At 48.2% G+C, this 18,161-nt stretch overlaps 1 long non-coding RNA gene across 3 annotated transcripts; it reads left to right on the top strand.

Moving 5' to 3' along the window:
• The first annotated feature begins 11 nt into the window (after positions 1-11).
• LOC117196466 (uncharacterized) lies at positions 12-15,583 on the top strand. Of its 3 annotated transcripts, none has more exons than XR_004476652.2 (3): positions 12-165; positions 9,148-9,261; positions 13,492-15,583. It is a non-coding gene; the product is annotated as an uncharacterized LOC117196466 (long non-coding RNA). The 3 variants fall into 3 exon arrangements; XR_007469931.1 differs by having other exon boundaries at positions 82-351; XR_004476651.2 differs by having other exon boundaries at positions 82-1,710.
• The last annotated feature ends 2,578 nt before the right edge of the window (positions 15,584-18,161 follow it).

The raw sequence follows: 18,161 nt of genomic DNA, 5'->3' as shown, positions 1-18,161 counted from the left end.
GCCCAGCGCCACCCTACGGCCGAAGTAGGATGCGGCCGTAGGGAAGCGAGTGCGCAGGCGCGCTCTTCCACCCTTTCTCCCGTAAGAGAAAGGGAAGGACGGCTTCCTTGTGTAGTAGCCCCTCTTCATCTTTATTTACAGAACTTTCTTCAGGATCCCTTTCAGGTGGGGCTCCTAAGACCCTGGATTAGGGTACTTTATGAGCACTATGGGGGCGGGAGAGGGCGAATTATTCATTCACTCAATAAATATTCATTGGGTGACTGTGCCTGGCCCTTTGGGGTGAAGCAGCAAGCAAGACAGGCCCTCCAAAAGCTAACATGTTAATTGGGAAGGACAACATTTACATGCGTAAGTCATTTCGAATGCTGCTGCTTACTGGGAAGGGAGTTTATGCATGTGGCAGGCGTGGCAGTGTGGCAGGTAACTGGCGACAAGGAAGGGCTGGAGGGGACAGCTAGTGCACAAGGCACGAGGAAAGGGAGCGGGTGGGTTCAGGAAGCATGGGTGTCACCGAAGGCCGCTGTGGCTGGAACAGAGATGGAGGGGGAGTGAGATGAAGGGGGTAGGGGGCAGGCTCTGACCTCGCTAGCCCCAGGCAGGAGCTGGGCTATTTGTCTGGAGGATAAAGGAAAGTTGTTGACTTCTGAGCAAGCCATTGACATGACCCTGTTGGTAGAAAGATCTCTTTAACTACTGTGTACAAAATTGGTGTTTAGAAGAGGATTGGCGTGGAGACAGAAAGACCAATTAGGAGAATGTTGTACTGGATCCAGGCAACAGTCCCTAGAGTGGTTTGTGTCAGCTGATGGCGGTGAACTTTATTTAGGAGATAAAATCGTCAGGGCTTGACCACGGATTGGTTGTGGGTGATGATGGGAAGAGATGTGTCAAAGATTCTCCCAGATTTCTGGCAAGAACAGCTAGGTCTGAGGAGAGGGAGAATGTTCATTTTCGACATGTTGGGTTTTTCTGGCTGCGCAGCGTGGCTTGTGGGATCTTAGTTGCCCGACCAGGGATTGAACCCCGGCCCTCGGCAGTGAAAGCGCGGAGTCCTAACCACTGGACCGCCAGGGAATTCCCTGGATATGTTGAGTTTGAGTTGCTTTTGAGACATGCAAGAAAAGAAGTCAGATCATTCCTTAGACAGAGAAGACTAGAGCTCAGAGCAGCGGGTTAGTAAGCAAAGCCAACAGAGAGTGAGCAGCTAGAGAGGCAGGGGGAGCAGAGGTGGCACAGAACCCAAGATGAGGGGGGCATGGGGAGCAACATGACATGCTTCTGAGAGATCCAGTTAGAAGGTAACCGAAGAAAGCCTGTTAGATTTAGCTGTCCGGAGGCCCTTGGCCCAGGCAATTCGGATGGAATGGTAGGACAGAAACCCAGATGCAGTGAGTTGAGGAATGGCTGGGAAATGGAGACACAAAAACCTTGAGAATAGGTGGTTCTTCCCAGTTGGTGGGAGGGAACATGGGTTTGAGAAGAGTTTTTTCTTTTAGGTTGGGAGAAACTTGAGCCTGTTTAAATGCTGAAGTAAAGGCTTAATAGAGAAGAGCTGATATTCAGAAGAGGGAAGAGGGAAGCAGTCTAGGACTGGGACGGTGATTCACCATCTTGCTGTCCTACCAGCACAGCTTCACATGGCCCAAGATGACTGCTTGAGCTCCAGTCATTTAGTCTGAGTTCATCCAGCAGGAAGGAAAGAGAAAGGTAGGAAGATGGCATTTGCTTCCTCCTCCTTTTTTTTTTTTTTCAAATCAACATTTACTTGCAAGCAATCTCCCTTCCCTTTTAAGGAGACTTCAGAGGTTCCTCATGATGCTTCTCCTTACATCTGAATGGCAGTAACCTAGCCCCATGGCTATATCTCACTGAAAGGGAGGTCAGGAAATGAAGGCTTTGGACTGAGCTACAAAGTGACCAACTACAGTTTCTGTTACTGAAAAAAGATTGGGAAATGGATACCAGGAGCTTATGTGCAGTCTCTGCCATGAACGGGGTTGCTGAGGCCTGGTGGTTTGTCTGTTGAGGAAGAGTCTGGAAAGAATTAAGATTTGGAGTCCAGCCCACTCCATTCTAATTCCGGCTCCATATCCTGTCGCCTGTGTGACCTTGAACAAGCCACCTGCCCTCTCTGAGCCTCAGTATCCTCCTCTGTAGAATGAGAGTGATAATCTACCTGACAGAATGACTGCAAGGATTAAATGAGATGCCATGGGGAGACCTGACCTGTGGTAGGTGCTGATGTTTATTACATTCAGAGTAAACTTTAATTTTTTAAAAGAGAATAAACACGCATTGAGCATCTACTGGATGCCAGGAACTTGTTGGATGTTTTTTCATCATACACTTATTTACTTCTCACTCCAACCTGGTGAGATAGGTATTGTAATCTCCTAATTTATAAAGCAGGAAACTCCAATTCAGCAAGTCATCCAACATAGAAATGTCAGGATTTTGAACTCAGGTCTGACTCTGCAATGTTGTAATATAGTAAGACATGTATATTTCGTCTTTGTCCCAGTTCCTAGCACAGAGCTTCTGAAAGGGTTTTGAAATTTCCTGACAGAGGTGATAGGAGCATCTTTTGTTTTTCGTAACAAGCAGCTTTCCACTGTACTGGAGTTTACGGTTAATGAATGACTGGTGTCAGGAGGCCCCTAGATAACTTCAGGTTGGGGGTTAATCGCAGAGGGACCAACCTTGTGATTAGAGGATTGGAACTTTCAGTCCCCCCTCCCCTGCCCCAGGGAGGGGAGAGGGGCTGGAAATTGAGTTAATCACCAGTGGCCAGTGATTTCATCATTCATGCCTATGTAATGGAACCTCCATAAAAACCCTAAACGAAGGGGTTTGGAGAGTTTCTGAGTTGTGAGTGCATGCACTTCCTGGGAGCGTGGTACACCCCAAACTCCATGGGGACAGAAGCTCTGTTCTCTGTGGACCCTACCAGATCTTACCCTATGTACCTCTTCATGTAGCTGTTTGTATCCTTTGTAATAAACCGGCAGAAGTAAGGTGTTTCCCTGAGTTATGTGAGCTGTTATAGCAAATTATGAAAGGTGAGGAGGGGGTGGAGGGAATCCCTGATTTGTAGCCAAATTGTACAGAAATGTGGGTAACCTGAGGAATCTCTACTTGCAACTGAAGAGGGGGACGGTCTTGTGTACTCGGCCCTTAACCTGTGGGGTCTGCACTGACTCCAGGCACTTAGCATTAGAATGAATTAAATTACAGGGCACCCCATTGGTGTCTGCAGAGAGCTGGAGAATTGCTGGCTGGGGGAACCACACACTCGGTGTCAGAAGTGTCCTGCTGGGACTTCCCTGGTGGCACAGTGGTTAAGAATCCGCCTGCCAGGGCTTCCCTGGTGGCGCAGTGGTTGAGAGTCTGCCTGCCGATGCAGGGGACATGGGTTCGTGCCCCGGTCTGGGAAGATCCCACATGCCGCGAAACGGCTGGGCCCGTGAGCCATGGCCGCTGAGCCTGCGCGTCTGGAGCCTGTGCTCCGCAACGGGAGAGGCCACAGCAGTGAGAGGCCCGCGTAACGCAAAAAAAAAAAAAAAAAAAAAAAAGAATCCGCGAAGATCCCACATGCCGTGGAGCAACTAAGCCCGTGTGCCACAGCTACTGAGCCTGCGCTCTAGAGCCCGCAAGCCACAACTACTGAGCCCGCGTGCCACAACTACTGAAGCCTGTACGCCTAGAACCCGTGCTCCGCAACAAGAGAAGCCACCGCAATGAGAAGCCTGTGCACCGCAACAAAGAGTAGCGCCTGCTCGCCACAACTAGAGAAAGCCTGTGCGCAGCAATGAAGACCCAACGCAGCCAAAAACAAATAAACAAAATTAAAAAAAAAAAAAAGTGTCCTGCTGTTGTGGGTAAAAACACATTAGTAGGAGACACCAAGGCCTTTCCTGGCAACCAGTGAAGTAAGCAGACCCGCCAAGGCCCTTCCCAGCTAAGCCTCGGCATAACTTCTTCAAGTTTCTCAGACAACCACGTGTTTCCTGCCTCCGTCTTTGTCCCTGTGGTTCCCACACTTGCCTGCCCGGTGAACTTCTGCTCCATCTTCAAGACCCTTAGCGAATGAAAGCCCTTGACATTTTTCTTGATCCTGTAGGGGAGGAAAAATTTCCCTCTGCCCTTCTAGGTTCTCTTTGGCTGGTCTAATATAATTAAATTGGCATAAGACAGATCAACAGGAGAAAAACAATCAAATTTAATTTCGAACGTCCAGGAGCCCCAAACATATGAAGCTCAAAGAAGTGACTACAGCAGGCAGCTTTTATACCTTGTAGGCAAAGAAACAATTACTTGTGAAGATTTGACAACACGGAAGCCTTTTTGCTTGGGGTAGCAAATTAATGAAGAAGTAACAAAGTTTGTTTATACAGCCTTCTTGGCCTTGAGACCTTGAATTCGCTATCTCTGGCAATAAGGATGCCTCCTCTCCTCCTGGTAGAGGGTATCTTCACATGGGAGATTTATTTCCTGCTTTTTCAGGGGGACAAAGGAGGGTAAGCATGTTCTCTCACTGGCTGTTTCCCAAGAAACTTTAATTCAAAATAATCAATATGCCAGAGTGGCATGTTTGGAGGTGGCCTGCCCTGAACCCCATCAATTCCCTCACCAAGAATCACTCCCTCAGTCATTTTTTGATCATTTGAAACCACAGGGCTTCCCTGGTGGCGCAGTGGTTGAGAGTCCACCTGCCGATGCAGGGGACACGGGTTCGTGCCCCGGTCCGGGAAGATCCCACATGCCGCGGAGCGGCTGGGCCCGTGAGCCATGGCTGCTGAGCCTGCGCGTCCGGAGCCTGTGCTCCGCGGCGGGAGAGGCCACGGCAATGAGAGGCCCGTGTACCGCAAAAAAAAAAAAAAAAAAAAACCCACACAGTTATTGTTTGGAGTGACCTTTCCGAGGACAGGAACTATGGCATTTCAGCTCTGGGTCTCCTCGTAGGCCCTGGGGAAGCTTCTCAGTGACCGTGTGTGGCATCAAATTGATTGAAGAGTCAGAGATGAATGGATACATTGGTAGATGAGGCAAGTGGGGGACAGGCAGTCCCAAGGTCCCCAAGTGACTTACAGGGGAGCTGGGACTAGACTTGGGGCTTCTAGATAACCCCCCAATGCCTCTTTCCACCCCTGACCCCCTAACCAATGCACCATGATGGGTCCTTTTTCCAAAATCCCTCGAGTCTGATCTTCCAGGGAGCAAAAAGACGCCGGGCTCAGCATGGCACCTGGGAGAACAAGCATTAAGTCAGCGCCTCCTGTTTGCAGGACACTGAGCTCCCAAGGGATAGGGGTGGATCCAAGGAAGTCCGCTGGGGACAGGCCCCCTTCTCTGGGGTCACCGTGCCTGGGAACCAAGCTGTAAAGTGGATCCTGTTTTCCCCAGGACAACCCTGTGGGTCAGGGTTTGCCAGCAGTCCAAGTCATGCTTCTGCCAAGGAACAAAGATGTCACAACTGCTGACCTTGATAACTGTTTAAACAGCCAGAGCAAGCTCCAGGTGCCCAGGTGGGCAAGCCACCCGGCAGGGACAAGGACCCCGATGCACGGTGAAGCACACACATGGCCTGGGACCTCAGATAACTCCATGCCAGCACACCGTGGCCTTTCCAAACCCCCAACAGCAGAAGAACAAACAGCCATGCAGAACAAACAGCCGTGCAGCTCGGTGGCCACCTTCTGGGAACTGAGAAGGGCTGTGCCTGGGGGTTGGATCCGCCCTTTGTCATGAGGTCTTCAGCAAGGCTTTCCGTGGCTCCAGCAAGCTCCCCACGGAGCCAGCAGATGCCATCAGTCCTTTGTTCAGCCTCACACACAGCCCTGGCGAATCTGGTTTGCAGGTAACAGCTTGGAAAGGTGCTGTTAAAGACGCTGAAGAATACTTGGAAGAGAGAATCGCAGATTCGCCCACATCCCACCACCCTCATCCCCACCTTCCTTTCTGCCTTCTCCATTCTGGCTGGGAACCCAGGCAGATATTTTGGCCTGGTTGCCAAAAGAGAATGCAGAGACCACCTTGGGCTGGGCTCTCTGCCTTTCTGGGCTTTTCTTGGTCACAAGCATTTTGCCATGGGACTGTGTGGTCTGCATACTGACCATCTGAAAGGATGCATCAGAGTCCTCTGAGTACCCCCTCATTTTCAAATGTTAGCTGATAAGCGTGTTTCCAGCTGGGGGCTATTATAAACAGCTTGGCAGCAGTCATTCATGTGATTGAAAACCATTCATTAAATTTCTTAGAGAAGCACAGTGAAATACATGGCTGGGGGGAGGGAATGATTTGCTTTACAATTTTAGCAAAGGGGAAAAAAGAAAACAAGGGGAGAGAGATAGAACCAGTGGGACAAAATCAGTATAATCTGGGGTGATGCGTGAATGGGATTTTATGGTGCTGTTCTCTCCCTTTTTGGTGTATGTTTGAAATTTTTCATAAAAAATTAAAAATAGAAATGTAAACACAGTTCCTGCCCTGAAGGAACTCACAGTCCTGCAAGGAAACAGACAAGGAACCAGACCCTGGCAGAGCAGTGTGACAGGGCTAGCATGGGGCTAGGGGACCCAGAAGAGGGCCACCTCCTCTGACTTAGGAAATCAGGGAAGGCTTCCCAGAGGAAGTGACATCTTAGCTGAGGCCTGAAGGATACATAGGAGGTGGTCAAATGATATGGAAGGGAAGGGTGTTCCAGGCAGAGGTACCTGCAAGAGCATACAACTGGTAGAGAAAGAAAGGTGGCAGCTAACGCCTGAAGCGATGGTCTGTCTGGCTTCAGTGCTGGTGAGGCTGAGCCAAAGCTGGAGCAGAGGCAGGGGCAGGACCAGCGGTGCTTCGTGAACCGTAAGTGTCTGGGGGCCTCCAGGTGCCTGGCAGCTGGGGAAGGACGTGATCAGATCTGGATTTGAGGCTGATCGTTCTGATCTCTGTGATTCCTGGGCGCGGGGTGGATTGTGGGTGGTGGAGAAAGCCCCAGGCGTCCTCACGTTCACAGCTTTACTTTCCCCTGAATTACTCCTTTAAGATCATTTCCAGAATGCTCACCCCCACGTCGTGCTCTCAATTTCTCTGTGCACTACTGCTATCTTCACTTTGGTTTACCTCTTCAAAGATGCTGTGACCTCTTTGAAAGCCGGGACTAGGTTTTACTCATCTCTGCAACCCCAGTGTTTCGCACATAGCAGACACTAAATAAATGCTTTGTGAATGAATGAACTTTTATTGAGCACCTACCAAGTGCCAAGCACTTTTCTCAGTGCTTTACACATATTACTTCGTGTGCAGGGTTGTCATAACCACTCCTGTGGAATGTGTTACTATTAGCCCTGTCTGGGATATGCCATCAGACCATGATGCAGGTCTTAAGGTCTGACTCCTGGGGGCGGGGGGTTGAGTGAGAAGGGTCTCAGATGGCAGGAGGTAGTGCAGTCATAGGAAAGTGTCAGTCAGGTGACCTAGAGAGTCCTGGTTAAAGGCGTCCTGTGTCTCGTGGGGACCAGCCCGAGTTAGCTCCCCTCTACTCAGTCACTAGTTGGGAGCAGTCCATTCCTGCAACCTCGGCAGGAACATGAGGGTGGATCTGGAAAGGCAGCAGCTGGAGCCGTCTGTCAGTGATATGCACAATCCCTATTTTACAGTCATGAAAAATGAAGCCCAGAGAAGTTAGGTCACTTGCCCAAGGTCACACAGCTAGGAAGCAGTGGAGCTCCTTTGCTTCAAGGGCTGTCTTTGTGACCCCCTACTTCATGACAGTGTTGTTATGGGTTGAATCGTGTCCCCCCAGATTCATGAAGTCCTAATCCCCAGTACCTCAGAATGTGACCTTATTTGAAAATAGGTCGTTGCAGCTGTAATATGTTTTGTTTTGTTTTGTTTTGGCCGTGCTGCCTGGCATGTGGGATCTTAGTTCCCCAATCAGGGATCGAACCCACACCCCCTGCAGTGGAAGCACGAAGTCTTAACCACTGGACCGCCAGGGAAGTCCCAGATGTAATATGTTAATATGTGGTCATACTGGAGTCAGGTGGGCCTCTAATCCGATATGACGGTGTGAATTCCTCTCTAAAGTGGCGCCGTAATACCCGCTTCACAGTGTTGTCGTGGGTTCACAACACGCGGGGGAATGTATGCAAAAATGTCCAAACTGGGAAAGGCAAGGTGGTGCTCTTATTACAGAGAGGGAGACTGAGGCCCGGGGAGTTGAAGTGACAGCTAGAATGTGGCAGAGCCAGGATGTGAACGCAGGCCCCTTGGAGCCCCGGGTGGATCTGACTTCCTCTGGTCCCTGCCAACCCCTGGAAATGGCCCAGCATGACAAGAGGAAGCCGACTCCGGCAGGAATGTGCCCCGGCCCCCAGCCAGCAGCATGACCGAGGCTGGGATCCTTCCCCGGCTCGGTTCCAGCTCCTGACCATGGCCGGGTGCTCGCGGACAACACCATGTCCTGTGGCTCCTGTCCCTGCCTCCTGTGGCTCAACCCTCTGGAGGATATCTGTGCGGGGCACTCCTCTGGCCAGCCACCCCCAGGGCCCAGTCGTGACCTCCCTCCTGCATCTGCCCCTCAGCTCTGTCTGTGGAGACTCCTGGCTTCCGAGCCGTCCAAGGGAAGCAGGTCCTCCTTGAGTCCAGCCCGGTGCCACCAGGCTGCCCATCTGCCAGGCAGGCTGTTCCCCCACCTGGCAGCTCCTGGAGACAAGGCCTCTCCTTTCCGGTGCTCCAGACCCCTCCCTGAGCACCCCAGACCCCCAGTGCCCACCCCAGGCTTCAGGAGCCCAAAGGAAGGGGAGTTTGCTGGAAGACGGTCAGAACTGACAAAGAAAAGGGCAAAAGGTGTCTTTCCTGAGCATCCAGAGGGCTATGGAAAAAGCAGGACCGGTGTTTGAGTCTCAGCTAGAACACTGCTAGCTGCGTGGCCCTCCATCCAGTCACTCATTCCACAAATACCTACCTAGCACCTACCGTGCGTGCATCAGACCCTTAGAGAGGGCGGTATATTCACGACTCTGGACTCGGACAGACCTGGTTCAAGTCCCAGCTCAGCCCTTTACTGTGTGACCTCAGATGAGTTGCTTAACCTCTCTGAGCTTTCTTTGTCTCATCAGTTAAATGGAAGGAATTTTACCATCCTCTTTTCAGGATTGCTGGGAAGATAGAATAGACATCGGTGAGGAGTTTTGCATGCACCCGGCACCCAATGAGTTCTCCATAAATGGCCTTGTTGCTGCTATAGAAGGTGCTGGAGGTTGAAAGGTAAGTAACATGGAGCCCCTGCCCTTGAGAAGCAAATGGAGAGAGAGAGATGAACCTGAATCAGTGATTAGTAAAAACACACCCTGGGTTTGGCGTAGAAGGACAGACACGCTGGATGGGGTGGGGGCGGGGAGGAATAAAGAGGATGGAGAATCGAAAAGGCTTCCCGGAGGAGGTGCCCAACCTTAGGGAATTCAGCTAACTTCTCTAAACATCTCATCAATTGTTTATTTTCTTTAATGAGTAGTTCTTAGGCAAAACCGTAGTCACCAAAAGCAGGTCAGTAGGTACCAGGGGTGCAGGGAAGCAGTTGGATAGCACTGTACATATTATTTTATAACCTGTTTTTTCCACTGAATATAATTTTAATGTTTATTTCATTATTCTTCTACAATGAAGTTCTTATTTCCCTCATGGTATTCCATTGTAAAGGTACAACCAGGATTAATTAACCAGTTTCCCTTGCATGATGTCTTCGTTGTTTCCTGCTCCTCAGGATTCAACTCCAGGTTGCGTGGTGTATCCCTGTAGACCAAGATTTCTTAACCTTCTCTGTGCAAGAGAGCCCCTGGCCACCAGGAGAAGCCTGCCACCCCCCAAAAATAATATTTTAAAACGCATAAAATAATATACCAAAGTTTGCAAAGGAAACCAATTATCCTGAAACACATTTATCAAAATATGTTTTAAAATTGGGCTACAGCGGTCCAAAGAAGGTGTGAGACCCATGGAACAGAGCAGCCCACGGGTCTTCAGGCTGGCTGTGGCCTGAAGCACCCAGCCCCACCCAGCCCCGCCCAGCCGCGATCAGCTGAACCCCGCAACACCCACAGAAGTGTGAGTTTATTTTAAACCACTGAGTTTTGGGACTTCCCTGGTGGAGCAGTGGCTAAGACCCCGCACTCCCAAGGCAGGGGGCCCGGGTTCGATCCCTTGTCAGGGAACTAGGTCCCGCATGCATGCTGCAACTAAAAGTTCGCATGCCACAACTAAGGAGCCCACGTGCTGCAACTAAGGAGCCCTGGAGCCTCAACTAAGCAGCCCGCCTGCCGCAACTAAGACCCGGCACAACCAAATAAATAAATAGAAATAAATATTAAAAATAAATAAATAAACGACTGAGTTTTGGAATAGTCTGTTACACAGCAAAGGCTAACTGATAACAGTGGGGGAGGATAGTCTTCCTACAGAAAGCATCACCTAAGCTTATGATTAAACCTGGAGCAGAAATGGCAAATAAGCATGTGAAAAGATGCTCCACATGTCTTTGGGGAACTGCAAATTAAACAACAATGAGTTACCACTACATACTTATTAGAATGTCTAAAATCCAAAACACTGACACCACCAAATGCTCGCAAGGATGTAGAACAAGAGGAATTTTCCTTCATTGCTGGTGGGAATGCAAAACGGCACAGACACTTTGGAAGACAGTTTGGTGGTTTCTTACAGAGTTAAACATAGTTTCACAATATGATCCAGTAATTGCGCACCTTAGTATTTATCTAAATGAGTTGAAAATTACATCCACACAAAAACCTGCACATGGATATTTATAGAAGCTTTATTCATGATTGCCAAAACTGAAGCAACCAAGATATCCTTCAGTAGATGAATGGATAAAGAACTGTGGGAATCCAGACAAGGAAATATTATCAGAGATAAAAAGAAATGAGCTATTGGGACTTCCCTGACGTTCCAGTGGTTAGGACTCTGTACTTTTCACTGCTGTGGCCGGGGGTTCAATCCCCAGTCAAGGAATTAAGATCCTGCAAGCCGCACAGCACGGCCAAAAAAAAAAAAAAGAGCTATTAAGCTTCATGAAAAGACGTGGGGTAACCTTAACTGCATATTGTTAAGTAACGAAGCCAGTCTGAAAAGGCCACGTACTGTATGATACCAGCTATATGACATTCTGGAAAAGGCAGAACTAGACACAGTAAAAAATCAGTGGTTCCAGGGGTTCAGGAAGAGAGAGGAAGGGAGGAATAGGTGAAGCACAGGGCATTTCTAGGGCAATGCAAATATTCTATATGGTACTGTAATGGTGGATACGTGACATTATGCATTTGTCAAAACCCATAGAATGTGCAACATAAAGAGTGAACCCTGATGTAAACTGTGGACTTTAGTTAAGCATAATGTATCATTCATATATACAATGAAATACTACTCAGCCATAAAAAAGATTGAAATAATGCCATTTGCAGCAACATGGATGGGCCTAGAGATTATCATACTAAGTGAAGTAAGTCAGGAAGAGAAAGATAAATACCATTTTATATCACTTATATGTGGAATCTAAAATATAACACAAATGAACTTATCTATGAAACAGAAACAGACACACAGACATAGAGAACAGACTTGTGGTTGCCAAGGGAGAAGGGGGATGGGGGAGGGAGGGATTGGGAGTTTGGGGTTAGCAGATGAAAACTATTATATATAGAATGGGTAAACAACAAGGTCCTACTGTACAGAGCAGGGAACTATATTCGATATCCTGTGATAAACCATAATGGAAAAGAATATAAAAAAGAATATATATATGTATAACTGAATCACTTTGCTGTACAGTAGAAATTAACACAACTGTACTTCAACAAAACAAATTTTTTCAAAGTAGTAATAATAATGCATCATTATTGGTTTAACAATGGTGACAAATGTATCAGTAATGCAGGACATTAATAATAGGGTAAACTCTGGGGGCAGTGAGATGAGAAGTATGTGGGAACTTTCTGTATTTCCTGCTCAATTTTTTTTTTTTTTTCTTTTTTTTCCCCGGTACGCGGGCCTCTCACTGTTGTGGCCTCTCCCGTTGCGGAGCACAGGCTCCGGACGTGCAGGCTCAACGGCCATGGCTCACGGGCCCAGCCGCTCCGCGGCATGTGAGATCTTCCCAGACCGGGGCACGAACCCGTGTCCCCTGCATCGGCAGGCGGACTCTCAACCACTGCGCCACCAAGGAAGCCCAATTTTTGTTAACACATTTTAAAATTTTTATTTATTTATTTTTGGCTGCGTTGGGAATTCGTTGCTGCACACGGGCTTTCTCTAGTTGTGGCGAGCGGGGGCTACTCTTTGTTGAGGCGCGCGGGCTCAGTAGTTGTGGCTCACAGGCTCTAGAGCACACGCTTGGTAGTTACGGCTAATGGGCTTAGTTGCTCCGTGGCATGTGGGATCTTCCCGGACCAGGGCTCGAACCCGTGTCCCCTGCATCGGCAGGCGGATTCTTAACCACTGCACCACCAGGGAAGTCCCTTCCTGCTCAATTTTAATTTTTTTTTTTTTTTGGCCACGCAGCGTGGCTTGTGGGATCTTAGTTCCCCAACCTGGGATTGAACCCGGGCCCTTGGCAGTGAAAGCGCCAAGTCCTAACCACTGGGTCACCAGGGAATTCCCTCCTGCTCAATTTTATTTTCTGTCGGTTTTACTGAGATATTACTGACGCACAGCACTGTATAAGTTTAAAGTGTACAACATAGTGATTTGACTAACATACATCATGAAATGATGACCCCAGTAAGTTTAGTGAATATCCATCGTCTCATATAGATACAAAATTTAAAAAAATAGAAAAAAGTTGTTTTCCTTGTGATGAGAACTCTTAGGATTTACTTCCTTCAAAACTTTTCATATGTAACATACAGCAGCATTCATTATATTTATCAGGTTGTGCATTACATCCCTAGTACTTATTTATCTTATAACTGGAAGTTTGTACTTTTGACCACCTTCATTCAATTCCCCCTTTCCCCACCCCCCCACCCCTGCCACAAATCTGATCTCTTTTTCTATGAGTTTGTTCAGTTGTTTTTGAAATATACTGACCTACAATACTATGTTAGTTCTTGGTGCACAGCAGAGTGATTCGATATTTCTGTACATTTCAAAATGATCACCACTCAACTTTTACGTAAACCTGAACCTGCTCTAAAAAATAGTCTTATGAAACAAAAGAAAATGGGTTGTACTTATGGCTGTGCTTCTTATGAATGCATTTAATAGCAAGATCCCATAGCGGGGCTAATAATGATGGAACTCTGAAATGGTGATGAGTGGCCGACGCTCTGATTTCTGCAACGCTGTGATTTCTGTTGACAGCAAAGCCACAGGTATGGCTAATTCTACTGTGGTTTGCTGCCTATATTTGTAAGTGAAGGAAGTGCTAAATTTCATCGAGACGTTCCTGGAAATAAAGGTGTCGTGTTTTTGTTCCCCATCCAGGTTCACGGATCCCTGCTGTACAGTTACCTTTCTTTGACCTTCTGATAAACTCCCGGAAATGGTTTTGTCGGGTCAGAAGATGCACATTTTTAAAAGGTTTTGCTGCAATTGGAAAATTGTCTTCCAGTTTGCAGGTGCAGTTTCCAGTCACCCAGCATATAAAAGGGCTTGTTCTCCTGCCTCCAACCTGCAGCCAGGGGTCCTGGGATTCTGCATCCCCTGGGCCACTCTGCTCTCTAATACTGAAGTGAAAATCACCTAAGCGTCAGCCCGGGAGACCACGCCTTCCAAGGCTCACTTTGCCAGTGACTTCCAAGCCATGCTTTCTGTTTCCTGCTCTGACCTGGTTGCCACTCGTCACCTCGGCCACCTCCCTTCCTCTGGACCACTGCCCTTCTCCCCAGAAATGGGTAACCTCCTGCCATCTGGTGACATCTCCAGGCTTCAGCTCTCAGGATGGCTTCTCTGGGCTCAGCACCCCCCCTGAATTCCCTAAAACACAGCTACCACCAACCTGACAAAACCTGGCTGCAGGTTTGGGGAGAACAAAATACAGATGTAAATCAGAGATCAGGGACTTCCCTGGTGGTCCAGTGGTTAAGACTCCGTGCTCCCAATGCAGGGGGGCCTGGGTTCGATCCCTGGTCAGGGAACTAGATCCCACATGCCGTAACTAAGAGTCCACAGGCCGCAACTAAAGACCCAGCACAGCCAAATAAATAAATAAATATTTAAAAATTAAAAATAAACTGGAAGTCCACAGTCTGGGATTCTTCACGGGGGCCACATGCCTGCTTTCTTCTTAGCCCCCACTGGCCTCTGTGCAGGGGCTCAGTGCCCTTGACTGGGTCCCTATTGCCCAGCATGTAGACCTCCCCATCCCCCCACCCCAGGGGAGAAGAAATCCTGGCCTCCCGTCTAAAGCTTGCTTCACCTCCTTCTCCTACACCCTCCTGCACAGAGCAGTCCAAAATCGAGATTAAGGGGGGAGAAAAAGTTCTTTAACTAGCTGACCCAGTTTATATAACTGAATAGAATACTTAACATCTTAGTCTAAAGCAGCTGTCTTTGGGCGTCCCCAAGAACAGCAGGAAGCTCTTACTTCACAGCTGCCTGACCAAGAGGGCTCAAGAAAGTGGTCTTTCCAAGACAATCCAGAACAAAGGGACGATCGTCTCTGTAAACAGATCCCCTCTGCTGCCCTAGAATGCAAAAGACGTTTATAACCTTTACGGTTGTCACAGTTTCTCTCATCGGCAGTTTTATGATGCATTCTCCCATGGCGCCCCATGACGCTCTCGTTTTATTAAAATGAATGTTTGATAATTTAGTAAAATTTATTTTTTTAATTAATTTATTTATTTTGGCTGCATTGGGTCTTCATTGCTGCGCACGGGCTTTCTCTAGTTGCAGCGAGCAGGGGCTACTCTTTGTTGCAGTGCATGGGCTTCTCACTGCAGTGGCTTCTCTTGTTGCGGAGCACGGGCTTTAGGTGCATGGGCTTGAGCAGTTGTGGCTCGCGGGCTTTAGAGTGCAGGCTCAGTAGTTGTGGCACACGGGCTTAGTTGCTCCGTGGCATGTGGGATCTTCCCAGACCAGGGCTCGAACCCGTGTCCCCTACATTGGCAGGTGGATTCTTAACTACTGCACCACCAGGGAAGTCCCTAATTTGGTAAATTTTAAATGGTACTTCAATTTGATTTAATTTATATTTCTCTGGTTACTAGAAAAATTGAACTCTGGCCCATTTAAATTTCTTCCTATGTGAATTGTCTGTTTAGATTAGGAACCTATATTTCTCTCTGGTAACATGTAGGAAGTATTTTTCCCAGTTTTCCATTGTCTTTTTAACTTAATTTGTTGACCTAAAGCGTTTACACTTTTACGTAGTCAAGTCTCTTAGTACTTTCCTTTCTGGTGGCCGCCTTCTGTGTTATGCTGAGAAAGACCTCCCCTACCCCAAATTCACATAAATAATCACTTAAATGGTTGTGTTTACTCCATTTGGAGTTTTAATGCAGTGTAAGGGGTCCAACTTGATCGTTTCCAAGTATATAGCCAATTTCACATTAAAGTCTTCTATTGAATAGTCTCTTCTTTCTCCCACGGCTTTGAAATGCTACCTTTATTAGTTTTGGAAATCCTATACACCAGTTCCTTTGTTTTTAAAATCCCTACTACCTCCCAGCGATGTGATGATGATTAAATGAAGTAGCATCTTCAGAGCCTTTAGCACGAGAACATAGAATCTGCTCCAAACATGTTGGTTCTCGTCCCTTCTCCTTCTCTTTCCCAGTCCCATTTCCCTCTTCTCATGCCACATGCATCTACCATTTGACCTTGGGATTCTGGGAACAGTCCCAGATTCACAGAAGGTGTTTACCAAGGCCTTTGCCATTTGGGCCCCCCAAACTGCTTTTTCACCTGTTAATCATCTCAGCCAGGGTGACCTTGCTCGTGAGAACTGGATGAGTGAGCCCCCGGTGAGGAAGGTGGTAATTACACAGTGCTGGGGAGGTGGGAAGGGGTGGTCAGGGAAGAGTTCACAGTGGAAGTGACCTCGGAGCTGGGTCTAGGAGGGGAGAGGAATTGGGCAGGCAGAGAAGGGAGAAGGCATTTCAGGCCAAGGGAACAGCACGACCAAGGGGTGGGTTGCAGGGTGTTGGGCAATGGCTGAAGTTGAATGTGGCAGGATGCTGGGGATGGCAAGTCAGGGAGGGTGCACGGGAAAGAGTAGGGCTTCATTTAAGTGGGAGAGTCACGTGATCATACTTGTGTTTTTGGAAGATCACCCCAGGCCAGGCAGCAGGCAGGGAGACCAGGACTAAGAGGCTGCTAAGAAAACCCAAATAAAAGTCCAGGGGTGGTGGCCTGGACTAGAATGGTGGCCATGAGGAGGAAAGGAAATGGGCAGTTTTCCAAAATATCCAAATAGGTAAAATAGAAAGAATGGCCTTAGATTGGCAGAGAGGGGAGCTGAGGATGCCTCCCGGGTGCCTGGCTCGGGCAGCTGGGCCAATGGTGGAGGGTTTCCTGAGACAGGAGGAGCAGGTTGGGGCCCGGGTTGGGAGGACTTGGGGATGGATGGGGAGAGGCAGGGGTGGAGAAGACACAGAAAAATTCAAAATATGCAAACTCAGTGTATTACTGTATGCATTCCTGGCATCTGTTGTGAAAGGGCAGAACCAAGGAAGTGGCAGAAGGATGGTGGGAAGTGGATGGTTTAAAAAATACTTAGGGGAAAAAAAAAAAAAAAAAAACTTAGGGGGCTTCCCTGGTGGTGCAGTGGTTGAGAGTCCGCCTGCCGATGCAGGGGACACGGGTTTGTGCCCCGGTCCAGGAAGATCCCACATGCCACGGAGCGACTGGGCCCGTGAGCCATGGCCGCTGAGCCTGTGCGTCCGGAGCCTGTGCTCCGCAACGGAAGAGGCCACAACAGTGAGAGGCCCGCGTACCGCAAAAAAAAAAAAAAATTTAGGAAGTTGAGTCAATAAGATCCGGGGGTGGATTTCTGCAGAGAGGGATAAATCTCGGATAAGACCCCCGGCGGGAACTGGAGACTGATGGCATCTTTTTCTGAGATGGTGAACACAGAGAAAAGTGGAGGTTTGGTGGGAAGATCAATTCAGTAGCTCAACAATTCCCAATTAAGCACCTAACTGCTCTATGCTAGGTACCTTTTTTCTTAAATTTTTATTGGAGTATAGTTGATTTACAATGTTGTGTCAGTTTCAGGTGTACAGCAAAGTGAATCAGTTATACATATATATACATATATCCACTCTCTTTCTTTTTTTTTAATGCCAGGTACTTTTGTATTTGGGATAGAGCAAAGACAAGATCTCTGCTCTCGTGAGATGTACATTCAGTGAGGAGAGCCAGACAGTAAAGAAATAAACAGGCAAACATGTTAAATGGTAAAAAGTGCTACGGAGGAAAATAAAGTGGGGGTGGGGACTGCTGTTTTTAAAGGCATGACTAGGGAAGATGCCATTGAGAAGGTGTCATGTGGGCAGAGACTTGGAGTGGGGAAGAGAATTCCAGGCAGAGGAAACTGCAAGTGCAAATGCCCTGAGGCAGAAACGTGCTGGGTGTGTTCAAGACACAGTGAGGAGGCCAGTGTGGCTGGAGAACATGTGATGGGAGAAGTGGCAGAGGCAGATCCTGTGGGGCCATGTAGGTCATTGTAAAGACTCCGGCTTTTATGCTCAGAAGGACAGGAAAACTTTCTGGAGAGTCTTAAGCAGAAGAGGACCATGAGCTAACCTGTATTTTATCTTTTTTTATTTTTATTTTTTAATTAATTTATTTATTTTTGGCTGCATTGGGTCTTCGTTGCAGTGCGCGGGCTTCTCATTGTGGTGGCTTCTCTTGCTGCAGAGCACGGGCTTTAGAGCACAGCCTCAGTAGTTGTGGTGCACGGGCTCAGTAGTTGTGGCTCACGGGCTCTAGAGCGCAGGCTCAGTAGTTGTGGTGCACGGGCTTAGTTGCTCCGCGGCATGTGGGATCTTCCCGGACCGGGGATCAAACCCGTGTCCCCTGCATTGGCAGGCAGATTCTTAAGCACTGTGCCACCAGGGAAGCTCTAACCTGTATTTTAAAAGCTTAGTGATTAAGAATTCTTTGGTCTTTAGATTCCCAATTCCACCATTTTCTAGCTGGGTGACCTT

The sequence above is a fragment of the Orcinus orca genome, chromosome 11 (assembly GCF_937001465.1).
Source record: "Orcinus orca chromosome 11, mOrcOrc1.1, whole genome shotgun sequence".
Taxonomy (NCBI): domain Eukaryota; kingdom Metazoa; phylum Chordata; class Mammalia; order Artiodactyla; family Delphinidae; genus Orcinus; species Orcinus orca.
This window is presented reverse-complemented; position numbering and strand designations above follow the sequence as displayed.